The sequence below is a fragment of the Erinaceus europaeus genome, chromosome 1, assembly GCF_950295315.1.
Source record: "Erinaceus europaeus chromosome 1, mEriEur2.1, whole genome shotgun sequence".
NCBI classification, from domain to species: Eukaryota; Metazoa; Chordata; class Mammalia; order Eulipotyphla; family Erinaceidae; genus Erinaceus; species Erinaceus europaeus.
Window position 1 is genome coordinate 16,445,163 of NC_080162.1, and position 10,184 is coordinate 16,455,346.

The 10,184-nt window shown below is 36.2% G+C and overlaps 1 pseudogene; it reads left to right on the forward strand.

Annotated features, from left to right (window-relative positions):
* Positions 1-1,397: 1,397 nt before the first annotated feature.
* On the forward strand, positions 1,398-1,491 carry LOC132542627 (small nucleolar RNA U3; annotated as a pseudogene).
* Positions 1,492-10,184: the final 8,693 nt, after the last annotated feature.

The following is a 10,184-nucleotide window of genomic DNA, read 5'->3' on the forward strand; positions in this document are numbered from 1 at the left end:
AATGTGGACTGTATTATTGTGATGATATTTTCAGTATATATGTACATAGATATGGAGAGAGAGGAACTATATATATATATATACATATATATGTATATATAGAGATAGATGTGTATATATATATATACATATATATGTGTATGTATATATAGAGATATGTATATATGTATGTATATATAGAGATAGATGTATCAAGTTGTAGAATGTAAAATAAGTATGCTACAAGTCAATCAATCCTATCTCATCAATAAATGAAATTATCCATTATTAGATAAAAACGGATTAATTTTGAGGTATGTGGACACTTTCCTATCCATCACATAAATCCAAGATACAGTTAAAGAAAAGTTTGACAAGCTGACTAAACAGCAAAAACAAATATACATGAGGAAAGTCAAATGAAAATTTGGAGAGAAATAGTTCTAGTACACATACTAATTTTTGTTTATAATATATTTTCTAGATGAAGGGTAATCTCTTACTACAAGACTCTTTAAAAAAGACTAAAGGGAGAGTCAGGTGGTAGCGCAGCCGGTTAAGTGCACATGGCACAAAGCACAAGGACCTGCATAAGGATCCTGGTTTGAGCCCCAGGCTCCCCACCTGCAGGGGAATCACTTCACAGGGGGTGAAGCAGGTCTGCAGGTGTCTATCTTTCTCTGCCTCTCTCTGTCTCTCCCTCCTCTCTCCATTTCTCTCTGTCCTATGTAACAACATCAATAGCAACAACAATAATAACTACAGCAATGAAACATGGGCAACAAATCGACGGGGTTTACATTCAACAATACTTATACACCTTTCCCATATTTGGGAGCTACTTTCTTCCCTGATCCAGATTTCTGGTCCTTTTTCCAGTCATTGACATCATCTTCCCAGACAATAACTTGGATCCTCCAGCACATCAGATTTCAGGCTCAGGGAAAAAGAAAAGAAAAAAAAAAAAAAGAAAAGAAAAAAAAAAGAAAAGAAAAGAAAAGAAAAGAAAAGAAAAAAACTACTATAGCCTCACGCCCTTTGGAAAATAACTAAAATATGCCTACTAGTATCCACAAAACAGAGGACCCCTCAACTCTTCATCTGCACTATTCCAGCCTTTAGGTTCATGATTAATCAACAATTTGTTTGGCTTTGTATGTTAACTCTCTTTTCAGTCACCAGGTTCCAGATGCTAGCATGATGCCAACCAGACTTCCCTGGACAGACAACCCCACCAGTGTGTCCTGGAGCCCTGCCTCCCCAGAACCCTGCCCCACTAGGGAAAGAGAGAGTCAGGCTGGGAGTATGGATCCACCTGTCAACGCCCATGTTCAGCAGGGAAGCAATTACAGAAGCCAGACCTTCCACCTTATGCACCCCACAATGACCTTGGGTCCATACTCCCAGAGGGTTAAATAAAGACTATACTTTCAGGGATCATTTCTATAGTATGTTACCAGACGGTTAAAGAATAGGAAAGCTATCAAGAGAGGGGATGGGATTCAGAGTTCTGGTGATGGGAATTGTGTGGAGTTGTACCCCTCTTATCCTATGGTTTTGTCAGTGTTTCCTTTTTATAAATAAATAAAAATAAATTTAAAAAATAAAATAAAGGTGAAATAACAATATCAAAAAAAAGACTAAAGCATAAGAGAAAATAGACGACTAGGTATTTATAGGAATATAAAACAAAAGGTATCTAAATGACGTTACTCATGAAATAAAGAAATAAAGATTACAATGCACTATTTTAAATATTTTATTTATTTTATTTCAATAAGAAAGATACAGAGAGAGGGAGAGAGAGATCAGAGCACTGCTCATGTCTGGCTTATGGTGGAACCTGGAATTTCAGAGCCTCAGACATGAGAGTCTTTTCCATAAACACTATGCTCTCTGCTCAGCCCCTACAATACAATCTTTTACCAATAAGATTCATAAAAATGTATAAGCTTGCTTCTTGTTGGTAGCTTTGAGGAAAAAAATTAAAAATACATTTTTATACCTTAGTAGTAGAATGCAAAAAAAAAAAAAAAGACACCACAGAACTAAAGCCTCCTTCAGTGTGCTGTGAGATAGACTGAGTTTTCTGCATTTACTATATACTCTCACCTGAAAAAGGTGACAATTTCATTCAGATTTCTTTTCTTTCTTACTTTCCATTGCCAGCACTTATAATATTAGAACTTGTAACATTAGTTGATGTTCTTGTCTTTTTTAATTATCTCATCACAAAAGCTTTAAAGTTTATACTTCTGAGCCTCATGTTAGTTGTAGTTTTGTCATATACGGCCTTTACTATAGTAAGGCATATTTCTTCTCACACCATTTTGTTGGGCGTTGTTTATAATAAACATATTTGAATCTTACCAAATACTCCTGCTCTCTATATTCATTTTCTAATGGGAGTGTATTAATTTTTTTAGATTAGATGTTCTTTAATAATAGTATGATAATTTTGTAGCCAAAATTTAGTGGGTGAAGAACTGAACTAACATATGTAAGGTCCCAAGTTCAAGTTCGAACATTGTCATTCCATATGCTCTAGTGCCCCCTTTATTTTTCTCTCTCTTTGAATAAATACATATTTAGAAAAAATGCAATAGTTTCATGACATAAAAGTTTTACTGTTGCATATTTAATATCTTATAAGAGTTCTCATGTGATTTTTTAAGTTAAATGAAAGGAAAATAATTATCACATATTGATTATTTGCTTAGCTCAGGCTCCTAAGAAGCAACCCTGATTATTTTTAGAGAACCATCTGACAGAGTGCAAAGTAAACATTAATTATTTTGGAATAATCCAAATAAAACTTAAAACACTACTTCTCTCTGACTTGGGTTACGTCTCATGAAACTGGACTTCTTATGTTTTCCAGCTTTCCTAAATCTGTTTTATTTTTATTTGAAAACATCATTTCATGAGCAAGCCCATCACACTCTCAAATTATCTTTTTTTTCAATATTTATTTATTTATTCCCTTTTGTTGCCCTTGTTGTTTTATTGTTGTAGTTATTATCGTTGTTGTCGTTGTTGGATAGGACAGAGAGAAATGGAGAGAGGGAGAGGAAGACAGAGAGAAGGAGAGAAAGATAGACACCTGCAGACCTGCTTCACTGCCTGTGAAGCGACTCCCCTGCAGGTGGGGAGCCGGGGTTCGAACCGGGATCCTTATTCCGGTCCTTGTGCTTTGCGTCACCTACGCTTAGCCCGCTGCATTACAGCCTGACTCCCCTATCTTTTTTTTCTTAATGTTCATGGGAAGTATGTTGTCATGTAGTTTTGTTTGTTTTGACAGGACAGAGACAAACTGAGGAGAGAGAAAGGGAGAGATGAAGATAGACACCTGCAGACCTACTTTATCACTCCTGAAATGGCTCCCCTACAGTTGGGAAATAAGGGCTCAAACTTAGGTCCTTGTACATGGCGATATGTGTGCTAAACCGGGTGTGCCACCTCCTGGCCCCCATGCCATGTAGTTTTTAAATGGTGTTAATTCCTCAACCTAGAGAGGCTACTAAAAACCAAGCAAAGGTATATATAGATTCCAAAGATGGCCTCCAACTGTATTATCTATAACTCCCCTCTCTGAAGGTTTGGTCACTCTTCACACATGAGAAAGAAATCTTATACTCCAGGAGCAACTCGAAGACAGATTGTATGGCTGAGTGTTGAGATGGTGCTTGAGTAAATTTAGAATATATCTATATCTTTATCCTTTTCTTGATGCACATTTCTCAATACTTTTTGTGAGATGCTAAGTTAGAAGAACTCATATTCAACTTCTCTACATAGTGATGAACATGCACTGGTTTTCATTAGCTTTTTGGGTCATTATATCATTTAGTCTATAGACTCTCTTTATTTTATTGATTTGATTCTTTAATCTTTGCAAGGAATCTAGAGAAGATATTTTAGGTACTCAGAGTTATTAGTATTCTTAATCATGTTTTGATAAGCAATTGTCTTTAAAAACTCCAAACACTGCAAATGCACTAATTTTACCAAAAAAAAGAAAAAGAAAAGTTTATATACACTTATAATTTCAAGTTTTCAAAGCAAAGTGCTTTTAAGGGAAGTTGACACTACTCTATTTAATTTCAACAGAGAAGTAAATCTTTCATTTTTATTTGTTTTTTATTTAACCCAATGGTAATAGCATTTCAGACCTCTGTGCATTAATATCAAGGTTCAAGGAAGAGAAGAGAAGAACATTCTTAAACGTGAATCAGCTCCTTTCCCTCCAAGATATCACAGAATATAATCAAATGTACTGGGAAACTAGGTAAATGGAACTGTGAGATAGACATGACATTCTATCTAAGGTGAGTTTCTTGGAACTGTACTCACCAGACATAGAGTTATCCAGTTATGACTCATTCCTGAACCTGAAAAGTACTTGGGATCAGCTAAGATAACCAGCAGGAGCAACTTCATTTGCTGATAGACAAAACCTGCACTTCCCATGTTTGCTCTGATGTGCAAAAGTTTGGGAAATACTAACTTACTATCTTGTGTCTTGTTACTATGATGCCACTTCATAAACTTAGAAATTATTATAATTAGAGGTTATAAGAGTGGTGGGGTAGCAGGTGCTGTTTCTTTCTCTAGTATACGAACACAATAAGCAGTCATTAGACATAGATGCATTATCAATCAGTGTGGGTCTTTCTTTGGAACCAACTGCTATGTATGTGTGCGTGTGTGTGTGTGTGTGTGTGTATACAGTGTAGTTGGCCAGTGCTATCAAATATTTGAAAGACGTCCTCTGTATCTTACCCAGAGCAGTCATTTAGAAAATCCGGTTTGCAAAAAGACTGACTAAACAATATTTTTCAAATGACACAGACTACAAACACATACAGAAAAAAAAAAATCCCTTGCTTATCCTTCTCAATAGTTAAATAGTATCTTATGGCCATTTGGTGTATCCACATCTGGCATTGTGTTTATTGTTAGCATTCTGATCCCAAAAGCTCTCATTTTCCACATATTATTGTTGATTTACTGTGATAAGTAAAGGAATTTTCTTTTTTTAAATATATTTTTTAATATTTATATATTTTCCCTTTTGTTGCCCTTGTTTTTTATTGTTATAGTTATTATTGTTGTTATTTATGTCCTTATAGTTGGATAGGACAGAGAGAAATGGAGAGAGGAGGGGAAGACAGAGAGGGGGAGAAAAACACAGACACCTGCAGACCTTCTTTACCGCCTATGAAGCGACCCCCCTGCAGGTGGGGAGCCGGGAGCTCGAACCAGGATCCTTATGCAGGTCTTTGTGCTTTGCGCCACGTGCACTTAACCGGTTGCATTACCGCCTGACTCCCAGTAAAGGAATTTTCTAGAACTATCATAAGTGTAAGTGATATATCCTAACAAATACAGTTTCATTACTGGAACACATGATCAAAGATACACAGTGTCTTTTAGATTGGAAATGATGACCAAAAAGTTAAAGTTCTTTTTATTGACATCTCAGGTTTTCTGATGTCCATTTATTCGTGCATTCAACACATTATGAATATCTCTCTTAGAGCGGGAACTGTAACAGACACTAGGAATAAGATGATTAACCTAACATGGTCCTTACAATGAGCTCATAGATTTGCTGAGGAAAGAGATCTGTAAGGAAATACACTGTAATGCAGCAGAAAGCAAATATAGGGATTATACCTGAATGTTTCAGAAAAAAATTTTCCCCCTAATTCTACATTATTTTACTCTACCTAGCATGCCAATGGTCCTAGGTGAAATGGAGCTTAAGATCTTTGGAACCTGAGACCTTCAAAAATGTATTTTATTTTCTTACATTCCTATCTATAGAATCTTTTTTTTTAATTGGATAACTAGTTCTTTTGAGTGAAAATGTGTCAATTATTTGCGTGATACCAGACAAACCTTCTAGCAATATGGAAAATGTCAATGTTTGAGCAATCTGTTAAGAAAATGTGACTGCCAGTTTTATCCATGAGCCAGATTTTAACAACTGGAGTGTCTTTATCTTCCTCCCTTGTACATTCCACCCACTGTTACCAAAGCTGAAACCATCTCAAATTCATAAATTTCCAGGGTGATGCTTTCTTGAGGCCGTTTGGACTATGCATATTACTGAACCCTATTCAATTCTCTATAGAACGTTGTAAGAATCTCTATAAGGAGGTCTATTTTATTTGTGACTACCCAAAACAAAAGTGGTCAATACTTCCCCTGTTTATTAAAATCACCATCTACCAATCTGGGATGGCCTGCCTCTTTCTGTGTTTTTAGTTTGTTTTAGTTTGGTTTTTGTTTTTTTCCTTGCCTTCCTTTATGGAGCCATTTTCAGGGAAATTCCAGAGGTTGCAAATCAACAGCCACTTTTAGATCTTAAACTCTCAATGATGAGCAATATTGTAATTAAATCTAATTAAGAGATTTATGCCTTGGAACACAAATGGTCAGGAATAGATACATATCCCCTGAAGCTATTTGCTCAATTTGCTCTTTATGACTGTTAATTTGTTTCAATTATGTATCTTGAGAATAATGCCTCATTGAATAGTTTGTTTATATTTTGAGGGAAGGGATGTAACTTGGAATTATCTTCTGGTCATGTAGAAATTTTGATTTCCTTGCAATTACCCCTCTGTTCTTATTCTTTTTTTATGATTTAAAAATTGTTTTCCACTTTACTGGGGGGGTGTTGATGATTTACAGTATAGTTGTTGACACAGAGGTACAACCTCTCATCTTTCCATTATAGGTGTCTGGAAAACACTTGTTCCTTCAACCCAAGTCCTTTCCTAGAATCACGGCCCAGGACTCTGGCACCTCTCTAGCCCACTCCTTTCCCTTTTTCCACAGAGTCCTTTACTTTGGTGCAAAACACCACATCCAGACAAGTGTATACATAGTTATCCTTTTATGCCTATGGCTGTCACAAGGCAACACTAACAGAGGAGATATAGCTCTGACATTATTTTACTTTTATTAAAAGATTAAGTAACTGATTAGTTTATAGGAGAGACTAGAGTGTTGGTCACTCATGTCATAAGGTGGCATTGGGGGTTGAACCAGCAACCTCGGTAACATTAGACTTGAAAGTTTTATCTGTAACATTAGACTTGCAAGTTTTATCCCAACCTATTGGCATTGACTGCTGAGATCTTTTTCTTACCAACTTCTGTCCATTTTTTTTTTTTTTCTCTCCTAGAAGATGTGGTAAGATAACTAATTCCCATCTATCTTCAGTGGTTGCTTCACTTCCTGTTTGTTTCTTTGTTTTTTTTTTCCCTATCTTAAAGGCCTTTAAGCTCTCTCCCTCTTTTGTTTCTCTACTTTCTGCCATGTGTAATGGACTCCTGCATTCAAGGAAACATTTAAATACTCCACCATGGTACAAGGGGAGCATTGGAAAGCTCTTGAGTTCTCTCTCAAGCCTCCTTGTTGTTGTTGTTGTTGTTGTTTAGTCACTATATTTAGTGGTGGGGATGGAGGGGGCACAATAATTGACATTTGGCACATGTTTATATAATCTATCTCCTTATAGATGTCTGTGCACCATACCAGCCACCAGCTGACATCTTCCTCCACCATAATGCACTAGGTGTGCAATCCCATTTAATTCCCTCCTCCTTCCACCCTCCAAAGTCTTTGGATCTGCTGCAACGATCCTCTTAATGTGGCTTAGCTTAGCTGTGTACTTGCTACTCTAGTGTGTCTGTAGCTTGAGAGAGGTGGTCAAGGATTCGCATATTTATCTGGGGAGATGTGCGGTAGTGCAGCAGGTTAAGCGCAGGTGTCACAAAGCTCAAGGACCGGTAAGGATTCCGGTTCAGGCCCCTGGTGGATCTCCACTTGCAGTGGGGTCTCTTCACAAGGGGTGAAGCAGGTCTGCAGGTGTCTATCTTTCTATCTCCCTCTCTGTCTTCCCCTCCTCTCTGCATTTCTCTCTATCTTAACAATGACAACAATAATAACTACAGCAATAAAACAATAAGGGCAACAAAAGGGAATAAATAAATAAATAAATATTTTTAAAAAGAACATTTATCTGTCTCTGGAGTTCATCAGGTTTTTGTACACAGATTTTCTCTGCCATCAGAACTCCCACAATTCCAACTTCCACAGCAGAGAAGGTTTTTTTTTTTTTTTTGTACTAGAATTTTATCTTTTGGGTCTTAATATTTCATATGTCTAAATATAACCAGTACCTTACTTCTTTAAGGACTATTTAATGGGATACAGTCTTCTTATGCATATGTTTGTTTTATCTAGAAATTCATTTAATGTATCTACAGAACTAATAGGATTCAATGACTTCCTTGGAAATACTTCAGATAATATTTTTCTCTTCTTTTCCTTCTTCTCCTCCTCCTTCTCCTTCTCCTTCTATGTCTTCTCCTTCTTGTAGAGCCATGAGGCAGAATGGCATTCCTCATAAACCAATTCTAAAATTTGTGCTGCCAGAGCACATAGATTTTATTCTTCTTAAAAAACATTTTCAGTATTTTACAGATGAGAAGCATTGTTTGTAATGAAGTTATTTGTTGGGACTTACTCCTCTGTAAACTAATCAGTGAGATAGGGAAGCGTGAGCATGGCTGTATATTCAAGTCTGGTTAAAATGTTATCAGCAGGAGTCAGGTGGTAGCACAACAGGATAAGCGCACCAGGTGCATAGCGCAAGGACCAGCATAAGGATCCCTGTTCAAGCCCCCGGCTCCACACCTTCAGGGGAGTCGTTTCACAGGTGGTGAAGCAGGTCTGCAGGTGTCTGTCTTTCTCTCTCCCTCTCTGTCTTCCCCTCCTTTCTCCATTTCTCTCTGTCCTATCCAACAAAGACGACATCAATAACAAAAACAATAATAACTACAACAACAATGAAAAACAAGAGCAACAAAAGGTAAATAAATGAATAAGTAAATATATAAAAATGTTATCAGCTTGGTTTTGTTAAATGAGTTAAAATTTATTAGTCAAGTATATTTTATGACTTTCAAAACATTTAGTTTTCTGTTGATTGTCTTAAATTTGTTTGTGTTTTTTATTGCTATCTTGGTAGTGTTTTCAGTCTGTATTGTTCACTTGAGAATTTGTTAAGATTCCAGTTTTCTAGGGCCAGATGAAGGAAATGACCTAAGTGCAAGAATGGGTCCAAAGCACACTATTTGGAAGAAAAGAATGTTTCTTCAGGGAAATGTATTTTCATTTTAAAAGTTAGCACTTCTCTCTAGGAAAGTATTATGTTGTTTTGATTCTATGTGGCATGATAAGAGAGACTGTACCTTACATTATTTAATTTTAATAAGGATATTCAAGTACATACACATACATATATATATAGATAGATAGATATACATTTCACTTCTGATATGTTATACTTAGACTAATCACATTTTATGGTAACATAAAAACATTATATAGAGCAAATATACTGTTGATTTCTATATAATATAAACATTAACTTGTTGAACTTCAGAGTCCTCATGACTATATCAGATTTATTACTATTATCATTATTATTATTATTATTTTTCCAGAGTACTGATCAGTTCTGACTTATGGTGGTGCAGGGGGATTGAGCCTGGGCCTTAGGAGCCTCAGACATAAGAATCTTTTTTGCATAACCATTATGCTCCCTGCATCTACCCTCAGTTTTAATTATTTTTAACATTACAGGGTAGACTGAGAAGTCTGGAATCCTGTGCAAGTTTACATAATATCTTCGGAACAATTTTTCAACCTATAAAGATAAACTTATAAAATCTCTTTTTATATTTTATGGTTGTCCTGTGTAATTTTGAGGAACTTACATTAGTTTGCTTTCTCTGCTCAGTTTACTTTTCTGTTTCGTAGTAATTTTATTACTATTAATTTAACAGGGCCTACAAAATTATTGGATTTTGGGGCTACGTTCTCACGTGGAAATGTATGTGAATATCTAACACATTACACCTACAGCCAAAGTTCTGATTATGAAAAAAATAATTCATTACATGTTTTCATATCATTAAACCAAGCAGTGTGTTCTAGAGGGGAAATATCTTATAAAAATCCAAATGTAAGGGGCTGGGTGGTGGCGCATCTGGTTGAGTGCACATGTCACAATGCACAAGGACCCAGGTTCAAGTCCCTGGTCCCCACCTGCAGGGGGAAAGCTACATGAGTGGTGAAGCAGAGATGCAGGTGTCTCTCTGTCTCTCTTACTCTCTATCCCA